The sequence below is a fragment of the Populus trichocarpa genome, chromosome 19 (assembly GCF_000002775.5).
Source record: "Populus trichocarpa isolate Nisqually-1 chromosome 19, P.trichocarpa_v4.1, whole genome shotgun sequence".
Lineage (NCBI taxonomy): Eukaryota > Viridiplantae > Streptophyta > Magnoliopsida > Malpighiales > Salicaceae > Populus > Populus trichocarpa.
In genome coordinates, this window is record NC_037303.2 from 2,838,082 (window position 1) to 2,852,289 (window position 14,208).

Here is a 14,208-nt window from a genome sequence, read left to right on the forward strand (position 1 = left end):
CTTTTGTGTTAATTAATTGTAAGCTTTTGTTCTTGAAATAAAACAGTGTGTTTTATCCCCTCCGAGTGTTTCAAAGCCACCACCAGTGGTTTCTCCCACCAACAATTGGTATCAGAGCCCCGTTCGTCAGAAACAGAAGTGTTTTTGGGAGATATCTGAATTTTCAAAGTTGTCATAAACAAGTTTTGATCATTCCACCGTGTAGAGCTCATCCATACGAACTCACTGCCGCAAAAATCAGCTCAATCGGACACCGGGGTGAGCCACACGCGCCGACTGAAGATCCGGTGACTGTAGCCCAGTCGCACCCACGCGCTCCAGAGGTTGAAGACGAGTGCCGTCCACGCGCGCCATATTTGAGCCGTTTAAGCCGCGCCGAGCCGAGCCTCAAGTCAAGCCTCCAGCCGCGCCGAAGAATATTCCCAAGAATATTCCCTTTTCAAGCCTAGCCGCTAAGCCGAGCCGCTATTAGCCGAAGCCGAGCCGATAGAATATTCCACAGAATATTCCCGGTTCAACCCAGCGAACCGCCCGACGCCCAGAATTGGTTTTTTTGACCGGTTCAACCATTTTCGGACCTGATTTCTACAAAGTCAGACCGGTTCCCGACTATTGCGACCATTCCGGATCGATCTACAATGTCGGTTTTGCCAAATTCAACTCCCAGAAGGAGATATAGTCATTAAAAGAGCAAAATGACTACAGAAAGTACACAAACACTCATCCCGAAGCTGACCAAAGACAACTATGATAGTTGGTGCATCAGATTAAAGGCATTTCTTGGTTCACAAGAGTGTTTGGAGATTGTACACTATGGTTATGATGAACCAGAGTCTAAAGAAGAAGAAGATGCTTTACAAGAGGCACAGAAGCAAGCCCTGAAAGTCAACAGAAAGAAGGACAACAAAGCAAAGACCATCATCTACCAAGGTCTTGATGAAGATACATTCGAGATCATAGCTTCCGCTGAAACATCACATGATATATGGGAGGCTCTCCAGCAAAAGTACAAAGGTGCTGACAGAATCAAGAAGATTCGTCTTCAATCTTTGCGAGGTGAATTTGAGTTATTGCAAATGAAGTCCTCGGAATCTATTTCTGATTATCACACAAGGATTATGGTGATAGTCAATCAGATGAGGAGAAATGGAGAAGCCATTGTCGATTCTCGAATTACTGAGAAAATTTTGAGATCCCTAGATCCAAAATTTGATTTTGTTGTTGTCGCCATTGAAGAGTCCAAGGAAGTGGACAAGTTGACAGTTGATGAGCTTATGAGTTCTTTGCAAGCTCATGAGCAGAAGATTGTAAAGCGAAATGGAGATAAGGCAATTGAGCATGCCTTACAAGCAAAGTTGTCGCTCAAAGAGAGATATGAGCAAGGGGAGACTTCAACAAGTGGATATACCACTCAAGCAAGAAGTCAACAATCCAGAGGAGGATTTCAACAATTCCAAGGAAGAGGATCTTGGAATACAAGCTTTAGAGGAAGAGGTGGTAGAAACACCACCAGAGGAGGTAGAGGACAACAAGCATTCACTCCTAGAGGAAAAGGAGGCGGTTACAATAACCGTGACAAGAGGAATATCCAATGTTATAGTTGCAATCAATTTGGGCACTATAGCACTGAATGCAGAAGGAAAGCTCCGTTGGAGATACGTGAGCAAGCCAACTATGCAGAGAAGGATAACAGAGAAGAAGCTGCATTTCTTGTCCAACAAGAACTTGGCGAGAAACAGGAAAATATATGGTATTTAGATACTGGAGCTAGCAATCACATGTGTGGCTACCGAGAGTTATTTAGTGATCTAGATGAGACCAAGCAAGGTCTAGTTACTTTTGGAGATACCTCAAAGGTTCCGTTCAAAGGTAAAGGCAGCATCCCAATCAAGTTGAAGAACGGCGATTCCAGCTACATCGCCAATGTCTATTATGTCCCAGCCATAAAGCAGAACCTGATCAGCTTAGGTCAACTTTTGGAGAGAGGATATACTTTTTACTCGAAGAATTGTCATCTGACAATTAGAGACAACAATTGGAGATTAATGGCTTATGTGAAAATGTCCAAGAATAGGATGTTTCCTTTGAACATCCAGTATGATGCAGCAAGGTGTTTGAGTGCCATCACCAACAGTGAAGAATGGCTTTGGCACCTGAGGCTTGGACATCTGAATTTCACGAGCTTGAAGATGCTAGCAAGCAAGAAGATGGTCAAAGGTATGCCTCACATTGATCATCCAGATGAAGTCTGTGAAAGTTGTGTCCTCAGCAAACATCACAGATCCAGTTTTGCCAAAGAAGTCAACTGGAAAGCAAAGAGGCCACTGGAGTTAGTACACACAGATGTGTGTGGCCCAATTACGCCTATGTCGACTGGACAGAATAGGTACTTCCTCACTTTTATTGATGATTTTAGTAGAAAGACGTGGATATACTTTCTGAAGAGGAAGTCAGAAGTATTCAATTGTTTTAAAGATTTTAAAGCAATTGTGGAGAAGCAAAGTGGCTACATGATCAGAACAGTGAGATCTGATCAAGGTGGAGAATATACAGCAAATGACTTTGAAGCCTATTGTACACAACAAGGCATCAGACATCAAACAACGCCAGCTTATACACCACAGCTGAATGGTGTAGCTGAAAGGAAGAATCGCACGATTCTTGACATGGCAAGAAGTCTGCTCAAAGCAAAGAAGTTGCCCAAGCAATACTGGGCTGAAGCTGTATCATGTGCAGTGTATCTACTGAATCGCTGCCCAACCAGAAGTTTGCAATCTATCACTCCAGAAGAAGCTTGGAGTGCTCACAAACCAAGTGTTACTCATCTACGAGTCTTTGGTTGTGTGGCATATGCAAAGATCCCAGATGCAAGAAGGAGAAAGCTCGATGATAAAAGCGAGAAATGCATCTTTGTCGGATATGGTGAAAGAAGGATGGGATACAAGCTGTATAATCCCATCACGAAGAAGGTGATTATGAGTAGAGATGTTATCTTTGAAGAAGATAAATCTTGGGAATGGAATGATGATCAAGAAGCAGTCAAATGGATCAATATGGATTTGATCCTTGAAGGTGAAGAAGTACCAACAGTACTTGTCGAAGAACCGATTGTGCCAGCAGCTGAACCACAAAGTCCGGTGATTATACCAACAGCTGAACCACAAAGTCCGGTACACAGATTCCCTGTATTCAACAGGAGGAACACACCAGGAGCATCATCATCAACACCAGCAGCAGCATCCTCGTCAGAAGGACCAAGAAGGATGAGAAATCTTGAAGAGTTGTACGATACCACTCAGGTTATGGAAGATACAACTCTGTTTTGTTTCTTTGCAGATAGTGACCCACTAAGCTTCGATGAAGCTATCACAGAAGAGAAGTGGATAGAAGCAATGGATGAAGAAATACATGCCATTGAGAAGAATGATACCTGGAAGCTGACTTATCTACCAGAAAACAAGAAAGCAATAGGTGTCAAATGGGTTTACAAGACAAAGAAAAATGCAAAAGGAGAAGTGCAAAGATACAAAGCCAGATTAGTGGCTAAAGGCTACAAACAGAGAGAAGGCATTGACTATGGAGAAGTATTTGCTCCAGTAGCCCGGCTAGAGACAATCAGACTGATGATCTCACTAGCTGCACAACATAGATGGAAGATCTATCAACTCGATGTGAAGTCAGCATTTCTGAATGGCTTCCTAGAAGAAGAGATCTATGTTGAACAACCACTTGGATACATTGAAGCTGAAAATAAAGGCAAAGTATACAAGTTGAAGAAAGCTCTCTACGGTTTGAAGCAAGCTCCGCGTGCTTGGAATACCAGAATTGACAGGTATTTTCAAGATAATGGATTTGAGAAATGTCCATATGAACACGCCATATATGTGAAGAAAGGAGCAAATGGCAGCATCTTATTTGCGTGCCTGTATGTTGATGATTTGATATTCACCGGCAACAACCCTACCATGTTTGACGACTTCAAACAAAACATGGTACATGAGTTTGAGATGACTGACATTGGTCTAATGTCACATTTTCTTGGCTTGGAAGTAACGCAGAAAGAAGAAGGGATTTTTGTATCCCAAAGCGGTTACGCCAAAGATATTCTTGAAAGGTTCAAAATGGAAAGCTGCAATCCGGTATCAACTCCAGTTGAGAATGGAGTGGAATTGAGGAAGAGTAAGGTTGGAAATGTTGATCTAACTTACTTCAAAAGCTTAGTAGGAAGCTTAAGGTACTTGACATGTACCAGACCGGATATACTCTACGGAGTCGGACTCGTCAGCAGATACATGGAGACGCCAGACCAGTCTCATTTGAATGCAGCCAAGAGAATTCTTCGCTACATCAAAGGCACAATGAATGAAGGTATGTTTTATACCTCAAGTAAAGACTTTAATCTTGTAGGCTACTCGGATAGTGATTGGGGTAGAGATTTGGATGAAAGGAAAAGCACAACAGGGTTTGTCTTTTTCATGGGAGACACATCTTTCACATGGTCATCCAAGAAGCAATCGATTGTAACATTATCAAGCTGTGAAGCTGAGTATGTTGCTGCCAACTCAGCCGTATGCCACTCAATATGGTTAAGGAATATGCTGAAGTTTTTGGGATTTCCTCAAGAAAATCCTACGGGGATTTATATTGACAATCGATCAGCAATCGCATTGGCAAAGAACCCAGTGTATCATGAGAGGAGCAAACACATTGATACACGTCATCACTTTATCCGGGAACATGTGAAGAATGAAGAAGTCCAACTGATATCTTGCAACACAAATGATCAAGTTGCTGACATCTTCACAAAGCCATTAAAAGGAGAAGTATTTATCCGATTAAAGTTCATGCTTGGCATGACATCCCTCGATTAAGTTTAAAGGGGAGATTTGTTGTATTAAACTCAATCAATCTAGAAGGTCAAGGAAGGCAACCACCGGCCAGCCAGCCACCAGCTGTGACCGACCAGCCGCCAGCCACCAGCCGCAGCCGCCAGCCGCCTTCACACCATTGGCCGCCAGCCGCCTTCACACTTGAAGGTTGAATTATCTTGTTTTGAATTCATGTATAAATAGCAAGCTGAGCTTATGCTATTATGTGTGGAGAGATTAGAGAGAAACACTAGAGAGAAAGAGAGAGGGCGTGTATTGTATTAAGCTTTTGTGTTAATTAATTGTAAGCTTTTGTTCTTGAAATAAAACAGTGTGTTTTATCCCCTCCGAGTGTTTCAAAGCCACCACCAGTGGTTTCTCCCACCAACAAAATCCGGGCGGCGTCGACTGGCGATTTTATCTTTGTTATGCGTTGATTTAGGGTCTTGGAAGTCGCCACCTAGTATTTAATTGAAGGCTACTAGGAAACCCGGGTACTGGTCTTATCAGAGATTTGCGGGTAAGGGACTGGTTGTGGTTAGGGAAGGTATTAGCACCCCTAACGCACCCTACCTGAGGTAAGCTGCTTCGTGGACTTGATGTGTTAAAGAAGTTTTAAAAATTCTGTTCTTTCATCGAATTTTAGAAATACGACTTACATGTAAGTTCATAATTATTTATCCGTGAAGAAATCAAAATATTAAATTCTTCTTTATTCTTGCAATTTTCATAGAAAAAAAAACATTCATTAATAAAATTCAAATCACACATTCACTTTCACTATACTATTTTTCTTTTCTTTTCCCCTTTTTTTTTGTACATCCACATTACAAATTTTAAAAAAAATCAACACCAAACAAAAATTACATTACATCATTTAAAAACTACGAAATGGTCCCTAAAACTCCAGAAATTGCAGGGAAGGACTTTTCTGCAAGCCGGAACAGTGCCGCAGGAACAGTGGCGGCGCGTGGGTTCACGCGCCGCCGCCGGAAACTCCAAAATACAGGGGATCTGGAATGTCTTCTTCCCCTCTGTCTTCCTACGCCGGCGGTTAGCAACACCGTTACCTGCAAAACACCAAGAAACGCAAACAGCAAGGTTTCCGGTTCTGTCTCATTGTTTCAGATCTACTCTCTTCTGTCTTCTCCTTTTGGTTCTGTTCTTCCCTTCTTCAGGTGGCGGTCGGCTCTGAGGTCAGGGCATCTGCTTCTCCTCTGCTTCGGTTGGCAGATCGGGTGGTGCTGCCATGTCCCAGCTGCAGTAGAGTGCTGGCCAGCGAGAGGAGAGTGAGCGGGCGGCGTTGCTGTGATGGGAAGGAGACGTCGCTGCTGGACCTGTTTCAGGTGGCTGGTGGATCTGTTTCTTCGGGCATGGAGATCGGAGGAGAAGTTGTCGTGGCCGGCTGTTGTGGGGAGGAGCTGCTGCTGTTGTGGTGCTCGCTGGAGGCCGGCGTTGATGGTCTTCCTTCGCTGCTGTTGGTCGTGGGTCTCGCTGCTGGAGCTGGAGGCTGTTCGGCGGCTGAGGAAGGAAATACCTGCTGGGGGAAGGCTTCGGTGTGAGTGGTCCTTGATTCTGCAGGAAAAATGGCGATGGCTAGGGGGTGTTGGGTCTGTTGGCTGTGGGAGAAGGAAGTGAGATGGAGAGGGGAATAGTGTCGGCAGTGAAAGGAGGGAAGAACGGTGGTTGGCCGAGAGAGCAAGAAGAAGAAGGGTGGTGCTGGGAGCAGGAAGGAAAAGGAGAGCTGTGGTGGCTTGGGAGGTGAAGAAGATGGTGGAACCGGCTGAAGAGGAAAACCAAAAAACATGGGGGCTGCTCCTCTTGAAAAAAGATGGGTTTAGGGTTAGGTTTTTTTTTTGTATTTTTCTGATGTTTCAAAATTGGCCCCCCCTTTAAAAATTTAGTGTAGCATGGTATTTATAGGAAAAGTTTTGCTAGGTTTTCAAACTAGTCCCTTAACTTTTCCTTTCCTTCTCTTTTCCTCTTTTTTTTTAAATTTTGATTTTTCTTATTTTTTTTGTATTTTTGAAAGCGAGCAATATCGACGTCAACTCAACAAGGAAAATCAGTGATCATAAAATTTACGCGTTAAAAGTTGAACGCGTTCCAAATACCTTTGAAAATTTAAATTCTTTTGAGATGACGTTGAAAATGCTAAAAACGATGCAAATATATCAAAAATGCATTTTTTTGGGTTTTCATTGTTTTTTTGCTATTTTTGGTTTTTTTCTGAAAAATTATCAAAACATGGGTCAAAAATTGGGTAGCAACAGATGCCCCCTCTTTACAATGCTTACGAAGCCAAACTCCTCAATGTTTTGCATAGTAAGCTTTGTAAAGAAAAACTTGTCTTTCTGTCACTCAATATCCACTCATCTAAAGGCCTTGCTCTTTTTTTTTTTTGTTCTCTCTTCCTTCTCTTTTCTTCCTCTTCTTTCTTCCTTTCTTTTTTTCTCTTTTTTTTTTATCTTGAGATCCCATCTGGCGATCTCCTTTTCCAAAACCAAAGAATGTGTGTAGCTCGGTCAACCTGAAATCCCATCTGGCGATTTCCTTTAACCAAAGCTACATGAGACCCCATCTAGCGATCTCATTAAACCAAAACTAAAAAATGTGTGTAGTCTTATTATGACGGGTGACCTACCCAAGTAAAAAAAAGATGGAGAATGGTCTCATTCTAATTGGTGACCTACCCAGAAAAAATGGTCTCATTGTGATGGGTGACCTACCCAAGTGGAAAAGGGGAAGAGTGGTCTCATTCTTATGGGTGACCTACCCAGGGGGGAGAATGGCCTCATTATAATGGGTGACCTACCCAAGTAAAAAAAAAATGGAGAATGGTCTCATTCTAATGGGTGACCTACCCAGAAAAAATGGTCTCATTGTGATGGGTGACCTACCCAAGTGGAAAAGGGAAAGAGTGGTCTCATTCTTATGGGTGACCTACCCAGGGGGAAGAATGGCCTCATTATAATGGGTGACCTACCCAGGTAAAAAAATGGAGAATGGTCTCATTCTAATGGGTGACCTACCCAGAAAAAATGGTCTCATTGTGATGGGTGACCTACCCAAGTGGAAAAGGGGAAGAGTGGTCTCATTCTTATAGGTGACCTTCCCAGGGGGAAGAATGGCCTCATTATAATGGGTGACCTACCCAAGTAAAAAAAATAGAGAATGGTCTCATTCTAATGGGTGACCTACCCAGAAAAAATGATGGTCTCATTATGATGGGTGACCTACCCAAGTGGAAAATGATGGTCTCATTATGATGGGTGACCTACCCAGATGGAAAGAATGTGAAGTGCGGTCTCATTATAATGGGTGACCTACCCAGATGGAAGATGAGAAAAATGTGAAGTGGTCTCATTGTTATGGGTGACCTACCCAAGTGGAAAAGGGAAGTGCGGTCTCATTATAATGGGTGACCTACCTAGGTGGAAGATAGAAAAAATGTGAAGTGGTCGCGTTATAATGGGTGACCTACCCACATGGAAGATGGTGGTCTCATTGTGATGGGTGACCTACCCAGAAAAAATGATGTTTTTGTTTTTCAAAAAAATGGTCTCATTGTTACGGGTGACCTACCCAAAGATAGAATGTGACTTACCTGGCAAAAAGACTTGGTTGGAGCAGTCCTGACAGGACAAGGCTGAGAAACTTGGCACCTTCTGGTTGCAGGTTGACTTGAAGACTCCTTGATGACGGGGTTAACCTCCTCGTTGCTTTGAGATTCTCCTACTGGCAGGGTTCAGCTCATTCTCTTCTCGTTCCATGATCTAAACCGATTCTTTGTCATCATCAACTCAATGATTCTTTCTTTGTCCACAAACTTGCTGGACTTCATTGAGGATCTTTCTGTAACAAATCACAAGTATGTGCAATGCTTTGAGGTTAGATGACATGCATGCATCCTTACCTGATGTGAAATATAGGCCCCCCCCTTTGATGATCCATCGTCATAGGGTGCCTTTGTTTGCATTCCAAAGCCTTCTTTGTTCTTTCGATGTATTGGCTTATTTGCGTGCTAGCCTTCCACTCAAATGTAAGTGCAGTGCCCATCCTAGGCTGTCCACGATGATTACTGCTCTCGCTGTTTATCAAGCTTGACAATGCCCCCAAGTGTGGTGTTGCTTGATTCATCATGAAGGATTTTATCTCCTTTGGATTCTTCTAAGAATTATCCTCTGATTGATTGTGTGCATCATGCCAACACCCATCAAGATTGTCAACCCGTCATGAACTTGCCTCCAATTGAAACAATACTTTTCAAGTATATATTATCACCAGCCTTCTTGGAACTGTCAGGTCATCCAGACATGGATCTCATACCTTGCAGTAAAAGGCTCATCGTTGTAAGCTCAATGTTCTTGTCCATGGATTCTTCTCAGCTTGTCAAATCAGATCATGAAAGGAAAAGCATTGGCATCATCAATGATGTTCATCACCCATATTCATGCGGTGAAGTGCGCATTTGAGCTTCAGAATAGATGGTCCCACAGTCAGTCTTGGTGGTGTGCATATGTTCGATGTTCATTCAAATGCACTCACCTGATAACATATGTCAGGAGTCATAGCCATGTTTTAGAGGGTAACCCAAGCTGACGATAATAAAATGCCCTTCAAGTGCAGCGTTGCTCATCAATTGCTGCTGAAGTTCACTAAATCACTGACTGTCTTTGAACAACATTGCCCCCAGTAATGATCTGAATGCTTGTCCTGCTGATTAGCTTTCTTTAAACACCATTGTCCTCAGTGCATTGATTCATCATTTGATCATCTTTCATTGCCCCTAGCTAATCTGAATACTGCTTGTTTTCCTTCTCATGGTCCACTGTATTGCCCCAAAGTGTCTCAATTTTTCAAAGAGTGTTGAGAAGAGTTTATGTCATTCATGTCAAGGATTTCACAGACTCAATCGATGTTCTTCTTTGTTCGACAATCTTTCTTGTTCTGGAATCAAATCTCATATTTCAACGGTCATGTCCATTCAAGTCTAATTGTTGAAATGAAATCAAAGAGATGTCAATTTTGAAAAATATCTTTTAAAAATCATGCTTTTTGGTCAAAGACCCAACACACTATTCAATGTAATCTTTTGACTGTCTTGTATTTTGAAAACAGAAATGACCCGTTGTAAGATTAAAATGACTTTTTTCATAGTTCTTTTTGTCAGTTTTAATCTTTGATCTTGGGTATATCTTTTCACGGTCTGCAATGAGGTGACCTTCTGTGAATTTCAAGGAAAACAAAAGGCTCAAGTCAAAACTTGAGGATTCATCAAGAAAGATTGTTTTCTTTTTTAGCACCAATTTTATCAGCATGCATAATAACCAGTAGCTTAATTCATGAAGCCACGACTCTTATGGAAAAAAAAAACTCTTCAAGTTTTGAGATCGCCATTTATCGGTTCAGATTGCTTACTTGATCAAAAAGGGCTTTTAAAAGCACGTAATGCAGGCTATGGTTCATGGCTTATGAAAGAAAGGAAATTCACCAACTCAAAAGGTGTTTGAGGGTTTCAAAGACCTAGGATCAACATCAACTATTCATCAACTCTCTTTCTCTTGTTGTCATAGTAGAGAAAGTGATATATAACCTTGTTAATCTCAAATATCAGAATTCTCTTAACATAGGTCATAATGCAAATCCAACTTTCCTTTGATGAATAACCAATCTCAATCATCTGATAACTTCAGGGCTTTATCATGGACGCCAAAGGTCATGGCTTTCACATATCATTTCTCATAGTTTTCTAACACGCCCCCAGTCTAGGTCTTCTTTCTTTTAACTCTCTCTCAAACGTTAGATTTTTGTTCTAAGCCTTCTCTTTCACTTTTGTCTTCTCTTATTTGCCCCCAGTGCGGGGTGTGATCCTAGTCAGGGTTTTCTTGAAAAAATTTTCTATCAGGCTCAAATGGGAACCGCAAGGGATAATATTTCAAGAAATGTGAAAGGATAACAAAAATGGCCTTTTCTCATTTCAAGCAAGGTCGGTTAGAACCGATAAATTTTGACCTCATCTATTGTAATGATTAGAACTTGTAAGAGCCATGATTCAAGTCCATAACTATTGAATCCACTACATGTCATTATGCATACTGCTAAAACTAGCTATATGATGCGTGGTTCAGTTTCAGGAGGTATGAGCTCAAAATTTGTTTGGTCACCTCATGTTATCATGTCATTTCAACAATCATCGAGTCATTTCTGTAATCAAAACACTTTTAATCTTCAGGATTGATTAACCTTTATCGCATGTTGGAGTTTGATCAAAATATTTTGTCAGAATAGAATGCTAAACATATGTTGATTTCAAAACAACAAAGAGACAAAAACAAGACATGTTTCGTTGAAGGATGAGATGTGATCACAAAACCAAAATGCAACATTCCACAACAATATGATTGACAATTCATCACCATTCTTGAATCATCTTTTCTGGCAATATCTGTGTTTTGCCTAGCAATTCCGATCACTCGTCATTCTGAGGATGTTCTGGTGACAAAATGATCGATGACATCAACTTTCACAAACTGAGCTCGATTCTTGAAACTCTTGCATTTGTTCAACTGAAATGGCCAAGGACCCCACCATGACATTCACATCTGGTTTGAATTATACCACGGTGGTTGCATGCAATTTGTCGAAGTCCGGGGCACTAAGTCTAGAATCTGGCAGATGCTGGTAAATAAACCCACATGGCAAAGGAATGTCTATCTTTGGCAAAGACATTGGAGTAGTTGGTGCTTGAGCGAGACTTGACTAGGCAAAATAACTGAGGTTTCTCAATCGAGAGTCATCTTCTGATTCAACTCTCTTCACAGTTCTGAAATCCATGACAAAACCTTCAATCTTTCCTCTCTTGATAGCTAGCTCAATTCTTTTGGCAATCCACACAACTTCATGTCAATATTCCAATGTTGTTGTGGTTGGTTGAGGGTTGTCTTTCAACAGCTTGGTAATCTTGGCAGTGCCCAGAAACATGTGGCATCGCCATTACCGACGTGTGGAATCACGCGTTGTCTCAACTGGAAGAGAACTTGATGAATCTAAAACTCTTCTGTCTCATCTTCGATTGCTCACAGATAGTGCAATAAACAGACATAGGTAGAGGGAGTTCTGCTGTGTTGAAGTTTCAGTTTTCTTCATGTATTTCAGTCTAGTCATGTCTCTTCTCTCTACTTCTGCATTTTCATGCTGACACTGGTAGGAGAAAATTGTAGATGATCTGAAACTACTACACTCCTTGGATTTACCACTTGCAGATCCACAAACAGATTTCTGCCGATAGAGCTCTGCTACGTTGAAGTTTGATGTCTGCTCATATTTTTCAGACCAGGTCTGGCTCTTCAACCTACTAAGATGTCTTCGTGTTGAAACTGATGAGATAAATATTTGTAGTATATGCAACTTACAAATCCCCTCTTGCATTCCCAATTTGCAGAGCCATAAATGGATTTTTGTAGAGAGAGCTCTGCCACATTGAAGTTTGACGACTGCTAATATTTTCAGACCAGGTCTGACTCTTCTGCCTAGTACAATGTTTTGCTGGTGCCACTGGTGGGAGAAAGTTCCAAAGCATATGAAACTACTACATACTCTCTTGCATTCCCCACTGGCAGATCCATAAACAAATCTCTATAGAGAGGGCTCTGCCATGTTGAAGTTCGACGACTGCTCATGTTTTCAGACCAGGTCTGACTCTTCGGCCTACTACAATGTTTTGTTGGTGCCACTGGTGGAAGAAATTTTCAAAGCATATGAAACTACTACATCCCCTCTTGCATTCCCCACTGGCAGATCCACAAACAAATCTCTACAGAGAGAGCTCTGCCACATAGAAGTTCAGTGTATAATCATGGTTTTTTACATTTTGTGCTACTGAACTGGAATTGAGCTCATAGTTGGGGTAACTTCAAAGAAGGCTAATGCACCATGCACAGAAGGCTAGCAATTATTTGGTGCCATTGGAAAATGTGGAGGCGATGAGTAATTATCAGTGCAACTGAACAAGAACAAAGGTTGTCATTAGTTGATGACTGAAGGCATTGCTGCAGTTATTCATAACTGAAAAGGATAGGTGCAGCTTCAATTGGACGTGGAAAAACAGTGTTTCTACAGAAGACTGTGTAGACATTCCCTTTCCATTTGAAGCTCAACACTTGTTCAAGCAGATCTGAGTCTAGCTACTTCACCTTTAATGCTCTCAACTTTCTTTTGACAATGAGCCTCTCTCTGACCCCTTTCTTCATTTCCCATCATCTTTGTTCAATCAGGTGTAGCAAAGCTCGGACGGGGAACCTATTTTTATCCCGATACATGCATGATAAATGTATGACATGTAATCTATATGGTGAACTCGCCCTTCGAGGGGTGACATATGGTCGTAACTCTTGTATGATGAAACAAGAATCTTGATTCTTGCCCAAACTCTACAATGAAAATTTTCTTAGTGACGGCCATTGGGTCACCCACAAGTTTTGAGTTCAAGATGCTTCAAGAAGGGTTTGCCCTGATGCAAAACAATGTATATGGAGCACACATCCTAAAGGCAGGTTCTAATCTTTTTAAGTGAGACAAGAGGTAGGTTTACTACTTGGTCTCTAAAAAGGGTCTCTCGCTGTCCCAGTGATCGCCCTTGTAAAGGCAATATGGGGGTTCAGCAGACAGTGGGATGGCACATGTACCAATCACTATCAGTCTAAACACTCAGCAAAGAGTTGGGGTTTACACAAACTTAAACCTTGACTCAAGTCATAAGGCAAGCTGCTAGTCCCCCTCCTTGTTGTAACCCATTTTTGGGTCCCCACAAAATATATATAATATATATAACCAAAGGAGGTTAGAAAAATAACAGGAGGCAGAAGCGCTCAGAAAATGGTTGGAAAATTGGTCAATGAGGTTAAAAATACAAAGATTGGATTTTTGATAGTATATTCTTGAAGGAGGAGAGCCCTGTTGAGAACGAAAATTTGAAATTTGAGGAGAAAAGCCCAAATTTGGATGTTTATGGACTTAATTGGATTTTTAAATGAATTTGTAGGAGATTTGATTGTAAGAAAAATTGATTTTTAAGTCAATTTGGGCTTTAATTAGAAGAAATTTAAGTTCTGGGGCCAAAATATATTTTTTAGGAATTTATTAGGTCAAATCAGGGGCCTAATTGCATAAATATTGAAGTTTAAGGGCCAATTGGGGACTTAATTGAGAAAATCCGAAACCAGGGACCAAATTGGAAGAGGCGCGTAAATGGAGGGGCTGGAATTAATTGATTCAGGGGCCTAATTGAAGAAATTGGCAGTTTTTGATCAATTAAGGGCTCAATTGCATAAATCAGAGG